The sequence below is a fragment of the Hemibagrus wyckioides genome, linkage group LG03 (genome assembly GCF_019097595.1).
Source record: "Hemibagrus wyckioides isolate EC202008001 linkage group LG03, SWU_Hwy_1.0, whole genome shotgun sequence".
Lineage (NCBI taxonomy): Eukaryota > Metazoa > Chordata > Actinopteri > Siluriformes > Bagridae > Hemibagrus > Hemibagrus wyckioides.
Window position 1 is genome coordinate 6,659,294 of NC_080712.1, and position 20,416 is coordinate 6,679,709.

A 20,416-nucleotide genomic window follows, 5' to 3' on the forward strand; every position below is an offset into this window, starting at 1 on the left:
GTGAGCACAGATATCATAGAAAGTCATTACTTATGTGTTTTCACTGGTAGGAGTTTGAAAGGGAAATCCTGTGCTTCTTCTTTCACCAGTGAAAGTAGTTTTCTGCAAATAAATAAATAAATAAAATAAAATTAAATAAATAAATAAATAAATAAATAAATAAATAAATAAATAAATAAATAAATAAATAAATAAATAAAAGTAAAATGCATGTAAATAAATAAATAAATAAATAAATAAATAAATAAAAATTCTATTTTCATCACATATTTTGAAAAAAGTCACTAAAACAAGCATTTTTGACTGGAATGATTACAAAAAAAGCTCCTGATTAAAAAACTTCTTAAAAATTCTTCACACCACAATTATTTCTTATTTCTCTTTAATTTTAAAAAACCCTTATAGATATATATAGCAAAGCCATAGGGGATGTATATTTACCATTTAGGGAAGGAGTCTCCTGTGTCAGTCATGGTTTTTCCTGCCACAGGACAGAAGAGTTTGTACTTTACAGTCTCTGTAACATAACAAACTGTAAATTCTTTTTGTTTTATTAACTTCAAGAGCAAAAAGGGAGAGAATGACGACTAAAGCGAAACTAATAATAGGAACTCACATGATGTTAGGAACTGATGCTTCATGATATTAAATATAACTATAAACAGTTCTAAAGTCTGATGTCACATGAATTAATAAAAGTGTCGCAAATTGCTGTGGTAGAAGATCAAGAATATGATATTACAAAAAAAAAAATGGATTATCCATTTCAGGGTAACAAGAGAAACTACACTTCGTACTATGTGCATAATTCCTTACATATTCAAAACACGTTGTTTTTTGGTTTCTATTTACATTTAAAGGACCAATTAGGATTTGCTTCGCTGAAATATATTACTTTGATGACTTAATCTTAAACTATACACTATACATAAAAAAGCCTAGTTATGAATTAGTCGTAAATATTCATATTTAACACTCATGTTAAGGCTTTGTCATGGTTCCAACTTCATCTACGTCAGAACTGTATATCATGACTTCTTTTTATATAGGGAAGTTTTATTTTTTTCTGCTGTTAAAAAAGTTGCATGGATTTTTTTTTTCCCTCCTTCCAGCTTTGAACTACTTTCATGATGTTCTCCATATCCTCTATCATGACTGCAGTATTCTTTTGGCAAATATTTAGAGTAGCCCAGTGCCTTTGTGGTACACAAAACAAGCCTCACTCAGCAGACGCCATGGGAAAGCTATTGTTGCTTCCTTTTTACTCTCAGAAAGAATTAGCCCATTTCATCTTCCATAGACTCATGCATATTTCCATGCTGTGTACTGCATTTCTGCTTTGGAGTCTTATTTATAACTGTAGAAGGAATGTGGTAAAAGTGAAGCGCTATGTGATCATGGTCATGTATTAATAATCAAGTGGAAGAAGGATTGATTTATGGCTGTGGTTGATGTATATGTAATGATTTATAATCCCACTCTCCGGTGTCACCCAGAAGTCTTGTAGAGTCTTTTTTAAGTCTGTTTTTTTTTTTTCTTAAGGTTTCTTCTCAAGAAATGACCAAGTTGAGAAAAGACTCAAAATCTGACTGATAGAAAGAAATCCGATGAAACTTTTGCTCAGGATTAACCCGAATCATGTTGGACTGAAATCAGTGCTTCTTGTAGGAGTTTCAGATGCTCCTTGCATCCACATGCAGTTTCCCCAGGGTTCTCTGGTTTCTTCCCACTCCTCAAAAACATCCCAGTAGTTGGACTGGCTCTGGGAATGACCATGCAGCGTGCTTTTCCAGGATAAGCTTCGAATCAAGCGTAATCTTCACCCGAGTGATTCCATAGAGGAAGTCCTACATGAAGAGTACAAGAAGGTTAAAAGGTTAACATAGCACTTGTTGGCTTGCCCTTTGGAGGAACCATTGATGGTTCAATGTAGACCATTTTCTTTTCATTGTTAAAAGAGTTTTGAATAAAATATATCCCAGAAACTGAGAGCCCTTAACTATTCAAAGCAATCTTGAGGAATGCTTTATTTCTTCATTTCAAGAGTATATTCAGTTGTACCACATAAATAGCTTGATTGTTGTTATTATTAGCCATCTATTTTTAACAATATATGGCATTGCTTTAAGAAATTGAAACCTCAGCTATTGAACCTATAAGACTGCGCTGAGTATAACTAGCAGAAGTTCATCACTCCTAGAAGAGCTTCCTCTCTTTCCTACCATCACACTTGGACTGTTATTAATGTGTGCTGAATAATTTATCAGTATAAAATTACCATGGTTCTTTTGATTCTTTTTTTTCCTGCAAAGACTTTTGCCAACACAATTAAAAAGCATTACACATACTTCAATGGAAGCTGAATTATTTTCACCCCTTTACTCGTTCTTCTCTCCTTGTGTTTTTTTTTTTTTCCCCAGGTCTCATGTAGTTAGGCGTCATGAAGTGCAGCTCTTCCACACCGACTCTCTGTGCCTTCTGGGGAGGGCCGTGGTCGAGCGCTGACCCTAACCACCATGAGCGGTTTATGGATAATGGATGAAGCGATACACGTTCACCTCCCTGCAAGCTGTGCATAATGGGCCATTCCTTCTTTAAACACAGTGTGAACCTGAGGGCTTGAAAAGCACAAGGTTTGGCAGTTAAGATCATCTCTCTTTAGTTAGACCTCACTGCATGAAGATCTATATGCAATATATACAGTATGATATGATATATGTTACATAATTATATTTCATTATTATTGGTATAATAATATCTAAAGTCATAGAGACATGTGCATTTTCTTTCAGTATTCAGTGAAAAGAACATGTCTAGCCGTAGACATCAAGCAGACTTTTTGTTTTATCTGGTGAATTATTTCCATTCCTCTTTCTTTCGAAAAGCAAAGCCAGAATCTTCTTAGTGCCCTAGTCATATTCCATGCAGAGGTCTGTCCACATCTCAGTGACGAGGCTCACAATTGGCAATAATTGGCACGCTTCCTCGGACGTCCTCTGAGAGATCTGAGTGTGAGAGCGGACACGCTGCCCTTTCCACCAATTAGACAGGGGGAGTCACAGGCAGGGGGGCGGGGCTGCTGGCAAACGACCACACACCTTCATCTGCTTCCTTCATCCCTCCATCCTTCCATCTCCTTCTATCCCCCAGCGTCTTCCTCTTGCTCCTGAGTACTCAGTGGAGGAGCCTCTGTGCTGAACACACTGTCAGTCATGGTTCTCCATCACCACTGCTTTATAACCGTCTCATCAAACCGAACAGCCGTATGCACTTTACACTCCACACTCACACTCGACAGTCCATAGCTACACTTTACACTCCACTCAGTCAATATATCTCCTAAACTGAGCATATAATATATCCAATGAGGATGAGTGTTTTCTGTATAAACAAATGGACAGCGTAAAATAATTTAACATTTAATAGAATTTTATAAATGTAAATGTTTTGGATTTGAATATTGGTTTTCATATATCTACTCACGGGGAGTGTGTACCTAAGTGTCCAACCTAAGAGGCTGCCATGGGTCCAGGTTTTTATTCTAACCAAACCAGTGTCTACTAAAAGATCATCTGATTAAACAGGTGGAATCAGGTGTAGTTCTTGCTTGATTGAAATGGAAACCTGCACCTATACTGGCCCTTTGTGGTTAAGATTTAACACTGTTGCATTGTTTCTCTATGGTATGTCCATTTGGGATGACGTCTCATGACGTAACCACACCCCAGACTCCCAAATAGACATACCATGAATGTGGAAGAAAGGAAGAGTTTATTTTTAGGGATACAAATATGTGACTAACCCACTGTTTCAGAAATAGCACCTAATTATTAAGGTAATTAATCTTCATTGTCACCAGTTACTGTGCAGGAAGTTTAGGTATCAGTTTATCTGATGATGTCAAGTGGCTAATGACTAATACTAATGCCTGTGCTCTTATATAGATGAAGAACGATGAAAGTTTGTTGTCAGAGTGAGCAATAAAAATATAGTGCTGCAAAATGAAAAAAACCCAGATAACCATTTTGGTTTCTGGAAGACCCAAATTTCCTCTGGTTCCAGTGGATTCAGCTTAGGATGGTCATTAAGGTCGGATATGGGACTACGAGAAAACTCCAGTCTAGTAAACAGAAGGAAGAGGAATTTGTTATGGCTAATCCAACTTACTGGAATGTTTTTGCACCACGCTCCATCCGATCTTCTAGCACTGCTCAAATGGTCCCCTCATTTCTCAGGGTACAAGGAAGGTATGCATCAAGACTCTTCTCTGGTCTGGCATCTAGGGGGTGGAACAAACAGCTGAGTGACTGGTATTCTTCAAACGATGTCTAAAGACCTGTGTCTTTCTGAAGAACAGTAGAACCTCAGTATACATATGCCTTCCCTTACAAATTCTTGCCTTAAGAATTGAAAGAAATTTGCATCAGCATATGAAGCATTTTCAGCATACAAACCGAACCGAACGCTGACTAAGTTGCACATACGTTTGGTAGCTGTTTAAATCATTGTTTCTCTCAGTAGAAAGCCAAGCAAAGGCCAACTGAAGAGAGTCAGTGAAAGCTGTTTCGAAAGAATCAACTCACGATACCAACATTGCCTTCAACATGCGTTAAAAAGCTAGGTGATTTTTCGGGCGTGTTTTTGTTGACAGATTGGTGGCGTGGGTGATCTGTTCTATTTTTAGCCCAGGCTTGGTGGCACGACTTCCTGTGAGGAGCCTTGACATGGAATGCTTGGCTTGGGTCAGTTCTTTGTAAGCAGTCATACAGTTTACATACACTTCGTATTGGTCATATTGCTAATATTTTGGGGTGGCTGGAACAGATTATCTGCATTTACTTTATTTCTTATGGGAAAATTCATTTCTCAATACAAATTTTCTTCTTTAAGAACTAAAATTAAATTAATATGCCAAGGTTCCACTGTACTTAATTTGGCACTTTTAAAAAAGTGTGTGCTTTTTATGCTATTTTAGACTGATGGTATTCTAAGCTAAACGGACTCTTACCCCATCCAGCGTGTCCTCCACCAAGTCCCATGGGATAGGCACTGGGTTCCGCATGACCCTCTTAGGATAAGAATGGATGGATATATGGATTCTTAGTTTTAGTCCGTGATCCAATTAACCAGTATCAGGAAGTATTTATTGATAGAGTCTTTGAAGCACTTCTGTAAGTCACTCTGGATAAAGTTGTCTGCCAAATGTGAATGTCAGTGTAAGTATAAATGGGAGGTGGGAAGAAACTGGAAAACCTGCTGGAAATCAGTGTTGTATATAATATGTAATATGTAATATATAAAATATGCTGACATTAAGCCATTAAAGAATATAAAGGTATTAGAAGTTCTATCCCTAACATTTATCCCTAATGAGAGAGCCTGAGGGGATGGTGGCAAGAAAAAACTTCTTAAGATGATATGAGGAAGAAACCTTGAGAGGAACCAGACTCATTATGAAACCTCCTTCTCATTTTGGGTGACACTGGACAGAAAATAATGTAAATTATTATCACACCTCACTGTAGTCAAACTTTCCTTCTAAACTTCCCTTTACCACCACAGTATATTTTACATTGCATGATTTCATTCATATACAGTACAGTAAGCACTGGTCAGGGTGATGGTGGACCCAGAGAACCTTTAATGTCAAGGAATGCTGGGAGTAAGGTAGGAAAACACCAGAGATCCAGCAGTATGCAGACACAGTAGCTGATCCCACCTACTGATTTGTTTCTGCATAGTCGGAAGAAACATAATAATCCAGAGAAAACCCAGATGGACATGAAGAGAACGAGTGGAACTCCATTAAGACCATAAGCTAGGTCCAGGAATCAAACCAGGAGCCCTGGATCTATGGGGCAGCAATGTTTTCCACCTGCACCACCACTAAAGCTACATGCAAATATCTACAAAGCTGTTTTGTAAGAATGTCTAACAAATGAACATCTAAAAATAACATACAAATACAAAAAAAGTTAAAAAATCATTAGAATTGCATTGTTTGTGCTTACATTAAGATATCCTCATGCATCCTAACTCACTACAGCTATCTGAGTTTATCTCAGGCTTTGGATGCTGAACTCAACGTTAAAAGCGATGTAGTGGGTTTTGAAGCGGACGCCTCCTCATTTGACACCGCGCTAGCCTAGCCGGGGCTAGCAGAGAATAAAGAGAGCTAGCCATGGGGCATGATGAGGCTCCCGGTGGAGAGGATCACAGGTCCCGTTCATGCTAAAGCCAGGCCTCAACGAAGGCCTTCGGGACAGAGCGGAGACGCAGCTGCTCATCTTTCCTCTGTTTCACACTCAAAGCCTCTGTCTCACTCCATCTCGCTGTAAATAAGATGGAGGAGGATGCGGTTTAGGGATGAGGAAATATGAGCTGCCTTGTGTGTTACGCTGAATTTGTGTGATCCCTTGCAATGAAGGAGTTTCATCTGTTCATTAATGTGCGAATGGCACTGCTGTGGATTTGTTCATTTCTTACAACAGGGTGATGGTGATTAATTAGCTCTGACGATGCTGTGATGCTGATGGTTAGAAGGTTCTAGAACAACAACTCACACAATTGTGGCTGTAAATCATATGCTTATATTAATGCCGTTGTTCAGGTTTTTAATTGTAATATCTAATTTACTGGGACTATAAAGAAGGCAGCACGCTAAATAATAAAAAAATAAGACTAAATAATAAAAGATTAAAAATCTTGTTTGTTTTTTTTTAAATAAAACATATTTTTCTAAGGAGGCATTTATTTAATATTAATGGAAGGAGTTTCTACTGTCAGCATACGTTTTTTCTTTGTTTTATAAAAAGCTACATTTTATTGTATTATTATTATTATTATTATTATTATTATTATTGAAAAATAGATGCTGATGTGAGAATAATGTGTAACATTAATAATAATAATAATAAATTACATGCTACAATATTAACTGTAACAATAAGTAGATAAAAATCACAATATGTTGATCAATAAAAAAATAAAAAATTAAATTATAGTGTAAGAGCAAAAAAAAATGCTTCAGAACAAAAATAATAAAAACATCATTGATTATTTTCCCGTAATAATATGCAACATTTATCCTGAAGACCATGCATTTTTATTCCTTACATGCTACATATGAAACTTAATAACACAATAGTGTATATATAATATTTATTATCTAAATTGTTTTAATGATTCATTTACATTTCAAAAAAGCTGTTACCGCTTAAGGGTTGTATTTCATTTTAAAATAAATATCTTCTCCTGAAAAAAAAAAAAGTTCCTTTATGAGAGAGCACCTCCCCAACAAAACCAATTTCTCCTCAGCTCCCCGAACCTAGCCCAAGCTCCTAAAGGGAAAAAAAACGGGGTTCCACAGGTTGACAGGCGAGTAATAAGGCCACTTTTTCTCCTTTTGCAAGGACCCTCACAAAGGAGACCTAGCTAATATGCTGTCTGGCCCCAGGGCCTGCAGGAGCGCGGCTGGATTATTATGTTAATGCGGAGGTCCTGCTGGCCTCGACCCCCTCTCCCAGCTGCCTCTGCTGTCGGGAGGAACTGCTTTGCTCTGACACAGGAGTAATATGCTCCCTGATTGAAAGGGCGAAAAGATCGAGCACTAAAAAGCAAGATGTAGAGGTCGGTCTGATAAGCATATGATAAAAGTGCCATTATGGCCCCGGTTCCTCTGAGAACTGGACAAGGCTCTGATTCCTGTGGATCTGCAGGAGTGAATATGTATTAGGAGTGTGAGGCTGCAGGCTCGCAAGATTTAATTATCCATTTCATTGATATGAAGCTTAACTTATGGTATGGTGTGAATCTGGCTCTTCCCGGAGCTTCAGAGCCTGCATATGTTATATATAGAACTTTATCCTTTTTATGTACCTTGAATTAATCCGGAATAATATGATCAGCTGTTTGCAGGTTCTTAGGAAATTTTTGTTGCTAAAACAACAAATCAGTGACTACTGGAACACATTGTGACATTTCTTTCTTTTATCCTTCCTTTCTTTCTTTCTTTCTTTCTTTCTTTCTTTCTTTCTTTCTTTCTTTCTTTCTTTCTTTCTTTCTTTCTTTCTTTCTTTATATTGTCATAAGTTCTTGATTACATCTCAATCACTGAGTCTATTCTTTTTTTTAGTTTCTTTCTTTCTTTCTTTCTTTCTTTCTTTCTTTCTTTCTGTCTTTCTGTCTTTTATAATGTGTTTTTACTCTAATGTTTTAAAATTTAGATTTTGAAAATACAAATTCAGAATGAATAAATAAATAAAGGAATAAATAAATATCATCATTCATTAAAGATTTAATATATGCAATATTTAATATATATTTTAATATATATTTTTAAATGATTTAATGAAAGTGCTTCTAAACCTGTGGGACATGAAACCATGTATGTGTGCGTGCTTGTGTGGTGGACTCATCAAATTCATTTAAATAGCTGAACTGCTGAACTGATTTTAGTCTCTGCTCTTCTCGTCTTCTCTGGAAATCTCAGAGTCATAGCTACACAGTTCTCTTTTCATCCTACGACAAGCATCTTCAGCGAAAAACCTTGTTTATGCTATTGTTTTTTTTTTCCCAGGCAGCCACAGTGCCATGCAGAAGATGAAGGGAGTCAGTGGGTAATTGCCAGAGTAAACACTTAGCACTGACTGCCAGAAGAAACAGAAAATGTTGCAGCTCAAGCAGGTCATGAACCAGGTGTAGCAGCAAACACAGAAAGTGCAGCAGTACTTTGTAATTGCATCTCGTGAGTTGCGTGTTCTACTGTGAAACACTCGAACTCTCAAACTAACATCTGAACCGAGATTTCCTGAGAAAGGAGAGAAAAAATACGCATAGGGCATTAAAGGGTTTTACTCAAATGGACTCAGTCGGTTTTATTAAACTAAACAAAAACAAATTACAGAATTTTTTGTAAGGATATGTTTAGTTGCAAAGCAAAAACACAACAGCAAAGCCAAAACTGGAATACTAGAAACACTAGCATAAAATAATTAAAATAAAATAAAATAAAATAGGCCAAAACAAAGAGAATAATGTGTAACATGAATAATAATAATAAATTATATGCCGCAACATTAAACATAATCATAAATGGATAAAAATCACAATATGTTGTTCATTAAATCAAATCACAGTTATAGTGTATGAGGACAAAAATGCTTCAGGATTTATATTTATAGAAAAACAAAACACCACATACACCATCTTTGATTATTTTCTTGTAAGACCATGCAACATTGTCTTTTATTCCTTAAATGTTCTATTTGAAACTACATAATAAACAGGTTTATTACATAAAATAATGTTTTAAATATCTTTTAAAATAATATAAAATATTGTGATATTATTGTAGCTATCCATTTTGAATAGCTGAAAACACTCCTAAAGAAAGCTGGATTATTCAGAAGAAATAATTACTCATCATGTCATGCTTTACGACATCAGACCGAAATAACAATTCTTTCTTCCTTTTCCAAGTAAATCCAGTAAATCTGGCTATTCTGGGGTTCATGTCCAAGCTTTCTCAATTTGCTGTTTTTGGATTTGTTTTTGATTTTTTTCTGATCATTCATACATGTGTGGTTGGTTTGAACTTTCAGGCCAACACTGGACTTTCAAAACAAAACCTGAATCTGAAATAGATAGCGATGAAAAATGTCACACAGAGTCCCTTAAGGTAGAACAAAAAAATTTGGCATTTCTTCCATTTTCCTGCCAGCTGTCCCAAGTTCAGATGCTCCATCTGATTGACATTTAAGATAAAGCAATGACTTGAAAAGAACAACAAGCTCTAAACATGTGGGGGAAAAAAAAAAAAAAAAACCTTTTAATGGAAGGAAATGTTGCTGGGTAAATCATAATTTTGTATAATTTTGCCGTTTTTTCTCTAATAATCTACTACTTTAAAAATCATGGACAAATATACAGCAGTACTTAATAAACCAATATGAGAGCAGAACAAACTACTCTTCATTATGGACAATCTGTCTCACCCGCTCTACAATACACTACAGAGTCAGCAAAATTCATTCTCCAAAAGACTCATTCATATTATCACAGAGAACGCTACAGGAGGTCATTCTTACCATCGCAATAACACACTGCACTACTACAACCATTAACATCATTATATTCTAGACTCTCCAGGTTCTTCATGTTCATTATCTACTGCCAGTTTGTACATGTGTACTGTACTGTAAATACTGATCTAAATATGGTTACATCCACAACCCACAACATCACTATCTATCTATCTATCTATCTATCTATCTATCTATCTATCTATCTATCTATCTATCTATCTATCTATCTATCTAAGATGAATAATGCATTATTTATAACTCTGAATGATTGATGGTGAAAACAAAACAAAATCCTCTACTGGATAAGGTTCATTCCCTGAATGAACCAATAAAATTCCAGTTCAATATGATTGCAAAAGAATAAAAGCACGAAGATGTAAATAACATAATCTCACAGAGTTTTACAGGTTTTGACGCAAAAAAAAATGGACGTCGTCACAAACTAGGAATCGAGTTCTGAAGTTTGGTTCATGTTTTACAACCTTGTCTCCAACCTGCGTAGAACTTTTATGCTACTTGCCGAAGCATGTACTTGCTAGATTTTTAGAGTTTTTCCAATTGGTTCGAGTGTGATCAGGAACATCCTGCCCGGTGGCTCGCCTGATGAAACTCGAAGTCAGCTAGGTTTGCTCAGGCCATTAAAGATGGAGCACTTTGGTGTGGTCAGCCATCCATAGTTCACTCTCAGCATCCACAACGCAGGTTTGATACTCTGCTAGTAATGAGCAGGGTCCAGACTACAGGGTCAATAATTCATACCGAGTGCAATTCAGTAGGGAAAGCCGGCGATGGGTAAGACAGGGTCCTCCGCCGCTCGCCCACTGATCTTTTCCTACAGCCGCAGTGTCAAGACCACCAGTAAATCTGACTCAATGCAAGTCCGTCTGTCTGCCCTACTGCTTTATTAAACAGAGTTCAGCCATGCTGCCAATCCGCGGGCTGCTTGCCCATTCTGCACGGCCGCTCTGATCATCTCTCGGTGTACCTGTCATTGATTCCAGTCATGGTTATTGATAGTACGGCTTAGCTGGTGGTGATCCGAGTCATAGCAAAGCAACTGGTCTGTTCTGACATGGAAGTTGTCAATGTTGAACTCGATGTGTGGTTGGAATGAGAACAGCGAGCCGCATCGCTGTGGAGCGTAGAGAAACAAAGCAATCGAACATCAACATCTTATGAAATCTCTGAGAATCGAGAACTTTCTAAATTGATGTTTATGCAAAAACTCTTTAAATGTTTAGCCAATTTGGTGCTAATCTTGTTTGGTGCAAATCTGATGCTAGACAATGTTATTGCAGATATTGCTAGCACCATTATGATGGAGTTTAATAAGAGAATACTTTTCAAACCTGCTGATAACTCCTAAATATAAAGGCACAACAGCTTCTTTTATCGCTAAAGATTTTCCAGCAATAGTAAGTCATAGTTTACTTCAGGTGACTGTGTTTTGGCTTCAACTTGTGTTCATTTGTTAAGATCAAAATCTTAGTGAAAAAAATGTGTAAGAATCATAAACTTGTGTTGCATATTTTCTGCAAAAATCCTTACTAATCCTTCCCTAATGGCTTACAAAAATATTTCAGCACTATATATTCATAAGGCCAGTGTGGGAGAAATGAAAACGGCAGTGCATATGCTTGGGTAAAAAGTCCCAGAATGCAATGCAGCTATATATTACTGTTAGCAACTTGGTTCAGCTAGTTGGTGATATAATGACTATGATGGCATTGATGACAATATTAACATGCTTGAGCAGAGTGTATGTTCAGTTCAATTCAATTTTATTTGTATAGCGCTTTTATCAATAGACACTGACTACAAGCAGCTTCATAGAATATGAGAAATATAGTACAAAGATTAATATTAGACGTATATTTAAATTTATTTGTATTAATCCCTAATGACCAAGCCTGGGATGAAATTCTAGTTTAATCTCTTAATAAATAAATCTATTAAAGTCTGTGAAAACATTCCTTTAAGACTTAATATCTCTCACCCTCCAGCTAGTCTCTGCTCTGAAGACTTGCCTTTAACTCAATAATTTACATAAAGGCATATGGCTATTCAAGCTGAAGCAAAAGAATCTACAACTGAGGTTCAAAAGCTCAAGTTCAGAGTTTCTGAACATCTTTAGCCCATAAATGAAAGATATATTTTTCATATTCAAAGCTTTTTTTTATTCTAGCATCATATAATCTAGCAAAATCACTGTATTATAATCTTTGGGAAGCCTAAATGTTTTTATTATCTTCAGGAGAGTTGGGTTAGGACTGAAACTTGGAGAATAAACCTCGAAAATGTATTATTATATTATATTATATTATATTATATTATATTATATTATATTATATTATATTATATTATATTATATTATATTATATTATATTATATTATGATCTAACTCTGAATATAATGAACTTATCCGAATTTTTTAACTCAGCGAGTACTCTGTGTGACTTTTCCAATCAGGTATGAGCAATGCTTCGACATTAGAGTTTAAATGTGAATATGAATGAAGGAATAATAACAGACAATTTGCAAATCTGAATATCATGCGGCTCGTCACTTTTTTGGTTTAATAATGGATACGCTAAATGGGGCCATTTACGGACACATTTCTATCCGTCTGAGCTCTGTTCCGTTTGACTGGTGTGTTATGAAGCAGGCCTGTCATATCTATCTAAAAATGGGAGCGGGCGAGTTGGTTTTCCCACCGTCTTGCATTATTAAATCATTTCCACATGCCCTCTTATCATCAGCTCCGGTTTGAAACACGTGTAAGCACCTGCAGAGCCAATGGCGCGTAATGACCATCATTATCAAAAGGCGTATGTAAAACTATCGCTTCCGAACGACAATCTCTGTTATTAGCTGTCATCGTGGAGGTGAATCTATGTTCAAATAAGAGGTAATAATCATGTGGGAAAGTGATATGTCTCTCTCGGGAGAAGGTGTGTATGGTCGAAGGGGGTGCACTTGGCAGGAAGGTGGGAGGTTGAAAAATAGTCACGGTGACCGAATGCAGATATTACAGCGTCCGAGTGTCACCCTGCTATTCGTCAATGTCCCAGGGCCGCTCTCTCATTAAGTGGCCACTGGCAGGCTGTGACTTAATTTCCTTAAGAAGACCAGACGCCTGATTCAATTGCGGCAGCGCTGCAGAAAGGAGGGGCGTCGAGAAGTCCGAGATGAATGATCACGTGCTCGTGCCGTGACGCAGGTAGCAATTCACTCTATTAAATGTTGTAGGTATAATTTCCCGATGGGTGATTCATGGCTGGCGACCTCGCCTCATCTCGCCTTGCCTCACCCACCCCACTCCTTCCCCATCCTCCCCCTCCTCCTCCTCTCACCCTCCTCCCACCCTCCTCAGGGCTGTGGTGGAGTTAGCGCTGTTAACTCGGCTCACCTGCTGTTCTCCTCATCTCCAGGCTCATTCTGTAGCATTCAGCTTGTCTCCACCACGATGGATGAGCCTAGAGCTGAGGTGATCCATTTCTCTCAGAGGGTCTGTGGAGAATTCCTGGATTCTGGCTAGCATTAGTGTCCAGACATGCCTAGTGTTATACACCACCACAGTGTGTTTAGATTCCCTTGGTGCATGAATACACCATTTATAATGCACCAGTACCACCTACATAATAAAAACACTAGGGCCACTATTACATAACACACTCAAATACGATGGACTGATGCGGTTATGGGAAAATAATCAGCTGCAGGATATTGTTAATTTCCTATGTTGAGACTAGTTACGTTTATTGAAACAATTTATTAAGAAGTGTTTCTGTACCAGCATCTTTCTTGAAGATAAGAAAAAATACGCATACCTTGTTACGTCACTGAGAAACCACAAAGCACAAACTTCTTTATCCTGAAGGGTTTCCTGTGATGGAAATCAATCTCTTACTGTTACAAAGCCCTGGTACTACAGACTCCTTCCTTAAATGTGACAGAAAATTTTTAGCCATTTTTTTTTTAATCAACATACCTGTTAGTGTGAACTATCTGTAACTACAGAAATGCAAACATATTAAAAAGCAAATTAATTAATTTGCCTTGAAGCTGGATCTATAGTCAGAACTGCTTCTGCCTTGATAAACAATTAATCTATAACACCTTCTGAATTGATAAAATTTGAATTTTGTGTAGCTTCTGCCTTATGAAAACAAACAGCTTTATAAAGTAAATTCTGTCAATTTCAACCAAATTCTTCAAAAAATAGATCATTTCAATGAGACAACCAAGAAAGGTGACCTGTCTGATTCATCGTTACTGATTCACAAATATCTTGTTTACATGTTTAACAATTTCTGAGTCTAGTGATACATTTCACCTTGGCCTGGGACCTTGTCTTTGGCAAAGTATTTTATTTAGACCTGAACATTCTGAGTACATCAGATTGCAGCATAAGAATCATCATCATCATCATCATCATTATCATCATCAAGCCAAAACCCTTTTAGAGGAGGTTTGCATAGTGTGATCACTGGGGGGGGTTGGGGGGTATCAATTACAAAGATAGACAAATTTTGTGTTTTTTTCATACTGTGATCTTCAATCTTGGTTATGTATGTAAGACTGTAGCAAAAAAGTAAAATAAAAAGTAAAAATTTTAACCAATTATGTCAAGTATCACCGGCTCGTTCCCTCGGCCTCGGCTAGCACTGAGTAGAAAATTCTGTTTCACTTCAAAAATCATTGAAAATCGTAAGCGAAAATTCAGCAGTGATCATAATGATAAAGATGAAACAAAGATGACACGGTGTAGAAAATCTAATGAACCTAATACACAGCCAGGTAAAGAGTGTATCTGACCAAATGCACCTGTCAGAGACGAGCGCAAATGAAATCAGAGAAAAAAATCCTAACAGTGTGTGTAATTACTCCATCACGGCTTTTATCTGTATGCTAGAAATCTATTTGACACCAGATGAAAACAATATATATAAAAGGCATATCTGTTCATTTATTTATGCCTTTCTGGGCTTTTGTTGTTGATGGAGTAGGGTTTTTTTTTCAGTGAGTACAATATGAATTATCTCAAAAGTTATCCTTTGTGAAGTTTTGGGTTTGATGTCCCAAGTTGAATTTGAACATAAAAAGAGAGAGATAGAGAGAACGCCTACACTGCAAAAGCAGGGCTCTGGAAACCTCAAAGAATTTTTGGACAAATGCAGGGAGCACATGTTCGCCTGTCTCCTTAGTGTAGATGGTGTACCTCAGGGGCAGAGGGTTATTTGTTAGCACATAAGTGTTAAAAACACATACTGTAGGTGCACATGATATCTAGTCTAGTCTAGCCAGATTGCCAAATAAAATGAAATGACATAAATGTCTATAAATAAAGAACTATAATAAGTTTAACAGGGGTCTAGATAACAATGAAATGTATTAAATAAATGATTATTTATTAAATAAGTTAAATTCTGTCCAACAGTAAGTCTGTTATAAAATAATTAATAAATAAAACAAATGAAGCCTGTGCTGAATATTACATTATACAATATTACAAAAAGTAATAAATTCAGTTATAAAATAAAGTAATAACAGCATCCCATATGTAAAAATATGGCTGCATAAACATTAAAACCAAAATAATACAATTAAATAAAATTATTTGAAAAATATATATATAAAATAACAATAAAATGTATTAAATAAATTATTTAATTTATTAAATGAATAAAATTCTGTCTAACAATCAGCCTGTTAAAATAATAAATAAATAAATAAATAAATAAATAAATAAATAAATAAATAAATAAATAAATAAATGATGCCTACAATAAAATATTACAAAAATAATAAAATCAATGATAAAAATAAATTAATAATTAATAACAACATTCCATATAAAAATATGGCTACATAAACACTAAAATAAAATAATACCAATAAATATAATTGAATAATATGTGACGAAAACCTTATGGACTTTTGTCCCTTGGGGATAAGTGTTATCTACCCTCGTTTGCATACACTCTTACAAACACCTGTGATTGGCTAGTGATGCTGTGATTGATAGGTCACAGAAAGTATGCCCCTTCCCCTATGAAGCAAATGGCCAACCTCTTGGACTCTTATCCACAGATGGTTGAGGCATGGTTAGGATTCAAATTCCCAGTCTCCCGATGACTTTCTACTGCATCAAATGATCAAGCTGCCATCACTATCTTCAGCGGGATCAAACAGAAGAGGACACACACACACACAAACCCTCTCACACAGACAATCTTTTTGAAGAGAGCCACATGAGCTCCCCTTTTGGGTGGGTTACTACCTCTCACTCAGACACTCCACTACATCATGGGTGGAGTACGTCTCCTCTGCTTTAGCACGCAGCTGTCAATCACCAGGGGCAACCCATACATTCTGTCTCATCCCTGAAGCACACACTAGCAGCCATGACAGTTTCCTAGATTAGTGCCACTTTGGGAATAGTGGGGTGACTGTGTTGGGGCAGAATTTCCGGTTGCTTCTGATTTTCTACCCATTGAGTTGGGGCAGAATATCTGGTTGACTCACTCTCAGGACTTTTCAGCCACTACAGGATTGTTCTAAGGATGCTAGAACAGTAGAGCAGGATATTTTATTAGTGCACAAAAGGCAAAGATCACATTTCAGTTAACAGTCACACACAGTCAACTACTGTTAACCTACCCTCCATCCTAATTAGTGTCCAAGATCAAAATTAGTGTGTCCTAAATTGTAGCATGTTGTATCCCAGAGGTACCTGAATGATCTACTGTTCCATTTACAAGTAGATTTTGAAACTGTGCATGCTTTTCCAGATCATATTGCCCACAACTCCATTTACAAGAAAGAAATGGTTTGCTTAGCCCCTATTTTAGACACATTTTAGTGAGGTACAAATGAAACGTGTCAAAATGAGTCAAGGGAATTTTACATTTAATTATATAGTATAAAATATAATATAAATAATGAATGAAGAAAAACTAAAATACAACAAAAAGTGACCGTGTATGACTCTTTTACCACACACTCGAATGAATGTACGAGTATTTTTTTCACAAAAAGAGAACATATATTTAGTGCATAGAGTAAATGAGGCGAATTGGGACACAGCAAGTTTTACTACTGAAACACTTACTTTAATCACTAGGTTGTTCCTGTTATTACTTACATCATAACAGTGATAAACACACCAGTCATTTGCATACCAGCCTCTCTTTTCCTCTTTCTTAAAGTTAATAAGTTGAAAAATAGCATTTATCAAGAAGCTACAATGGTGTAAAGTTTTGTAGTATGTTGTAAAGTTGTAAAGTTTTGCATGCCACATGTATAATGGTCTATTAATAAGGCATCAGAATATGCATACGCATTTATTCTGCATAAAAAATCTAGTAGCAGTACTTACAAATGTGTAGTATGTTGTAATGGTGTGAAGTTTGGAGTTTTTGTAGTGCCTTGTAAAGTTGTTACGCTTTGTATTATGTTGTAAGTTTTTTTAAAATTTCACAGTATGTGGTAATGGTGTGAAGTTTGAGGTGTTTTTGCACATTGAAAAGTTTTGTTGTACATTGTGACAGTTATAGTACTGTTTGCAGTTTTGTTGTATGTTGTCAGAAAATTCTGTAGTATTTTGTAAAGGTGTACATGTTTGTAGTATGATGTAATGGTGAGGAGTTTTGTAGTATGTTGTAAGGTTTGCAGCATGTTGAAAAGTTGTAAAGTATTGTCATAAGTTGTAACGTTTTTAGTATAGTTTTGTTGAATATTATAAACTTATAAAATTTTGTAGTATGTTGTAAAGGTGTGAAGTTTTGTAGTTCCTTTTAACATTGTTGTGTATGTAGAATGTTGTGTGAGGTCCTTAGTGTGTTGTAAGGATTGAAGCATGTTGAAAAGCTGTAATAATTTGAAGTACCTTTTAAAGTTTTGTAGTGCCATTTAAAGTTGTATAGTTTTGTAGTGTCTTGTAAAGTTGTAAAGTTTTGTAGTACTGTTTGCAGTTGTGTAGTGTTTTGTTAATTGTAATGTACCCATATAACCTTGTATGGTCTTGTAGTATCTTGTAGAGCTGTAAAGGTTTGTAGTATGTTGTAAGGTCCTGTATTATTGTTTGCAGTTTTGCAGTATGTTGTTGAATTGTAAAAACTTTGCTATAGACCTTAAAGTTGTTAAGTTCTGTAGTACATTGTAAAGTTGTAAAGTTTTGTTGCATGTTGTAAAATTTTACAGCATTGTTTGCAGTTTTAAGGTATGTTGTTGAATTGTACATTTTTGTCATAGGTCAAAATGTCGTAAAATTCTGTAGTATGTTGTAAAGGTGTCAAGTTTTGTAGTTCCTTTTAAAGTTGTAAGGATTTGTAGTACTTTGTTAAGCTGTAAAGTTTTGTAGAATGTTTAAATGGTGTAAAGGTTTGTTTAAAAGTTCCAAGATTTTAACCTTTTAAAGTTCCAAGGTTTTAATGTTCCTTGTAAAGCTGAAAAGTTACGTAATAGTGTTTCATGAGGATATTCACTTACTTAAAAACAAAATGTCGTGGCCAGTCTCATGCTGTCATGCTGCACGGTACATTAATTGATGCCTTGAACATTATTTACTATGCAACATTTAGCACATATTAAAGAATGCAACAAACTACACTCCATATTCAGAAATCATTACACATGTGTTCATAAATAGTTTATTATAAATCTGACCAACCGAAAGTGTTGCCAACTTCACCAATATCAACAATTCCAAATCTGAAGTGTTACCATGGAGACAACCCTGTATTAAAACGAATAATAAAAACTATTGTCATAGCATTTGAAATCAAATCAACCTCTCTTGACCAAACCGGAATTGAGAATTCAACAGTGCCTTTCTTTTCAGAAACACAATATGCGTTCCGTGTGATTGACATGTCCAAATATTGTGTGTGTCAGTGTGTGAGAGGAGATCCAAACCATGACTGACATTTCAAAGCGAGTGTGTTTGTGTTGCTCTCTTTATGTATATAGTGAGTTCCAGTGTGTGGATAATAGTGCAACACACACAAGCATTTATATACATTTCATCAGGGAGGTGGTGAACATAGAAATTGCATGTATGTGCATATGTTTGTGTGTGTGTGTGTGTTTGTCTCATGCCTCTATTTGATCTCTTGATTGTGTAATGAGATGAGGAAGGGGCAGGCTCACTGTGCAGAAGCCAGTCTCTACACATGTACTCTGTCATAACATTTACTCAATCTTACTATTTTTTTTTTTTTTTTTTTGTTAAATTAATGAATATTTCAGAAGGTTATTTCAAGACGGCTTCTCATTAGATTTTTTTTAATCCCTTGCCGCATGTGTGAATAATTGTTTTAATGATTTAATTAATAGAATTGTATCCACAGATGAAAGGCTTCATATTTTAATAAGCCAAAATGGTTTGAATTAAGGAAGAAGGCCTGCCTGTCAATTAAAGCCTATTGTATGTTCTCTCTCTCGAACTCCCCGAGCTTGCACGAGACGCACCACTTCCATTCTTAATTGAGCCTTAATAAATAAACGCGATTAGGTTAAATCCCACAGCTTGGTCGTTTGAAAGCCAGCGGGAAGATCGGCTGGCTAGATCGTCTGGCTCTGTTTTTTTTTTGGTTTTTTTTCTCACTCTTGTTCCAGATAAAAACAATCTCTAGGTTCTGTTTTAATCAACTGAAGTATCAGATTTCTTCAAATGCTTTTGATAATGTGAGAAAAATAGGAGATGTATGCCACATGTATGCCTTTTTTTTAAGAGGAGCTCTCTTTCATATGTACATTTGTAACTTAATTTAACTTAAATTATTATATAACGTTCATTCTCACAATTATTTATTATTCTGTAATGAATGAAATTTTATTTTTTTTAATCCTAGTGCAGGGTCTGCTGTTTTGTAGCGGATCATTTGTTCATCCGCCTGATTTGGTACAGGTTTTACACCGGATGCCCTTCCTGTCACAACCCTTCCATTTTTATCCAGGCTTGTGGCCGGGGTGGCGCCCTGCCAGGGAATCGAATCCAGGTCATGGCAACGAGGGTGTGGGATGCTGCCGCTGGACCACCAGGAGGCCGCATTATTCTGTAATGGATAATTCTGAGATGTTCTGTCTCTGTTATCATCACCTAAGCCTTATCATTACTTCTGTACTCTTCACAAAATTTCCTTTTGTTTCTTTTTGTTTCAAGAGTTTTAAACTGTTCAATATGTTCCCCACTCTTCTTTGTTTTGAAGAAGCATTGTGGATATTTTGATGGTATTTGGTATTTGAACACAAGCTAAAGGTTTAGGTGCATAAAAGTTTGACTAAATCATAGGAAAATAACACTTAGCATGAAATAACACTTAGCT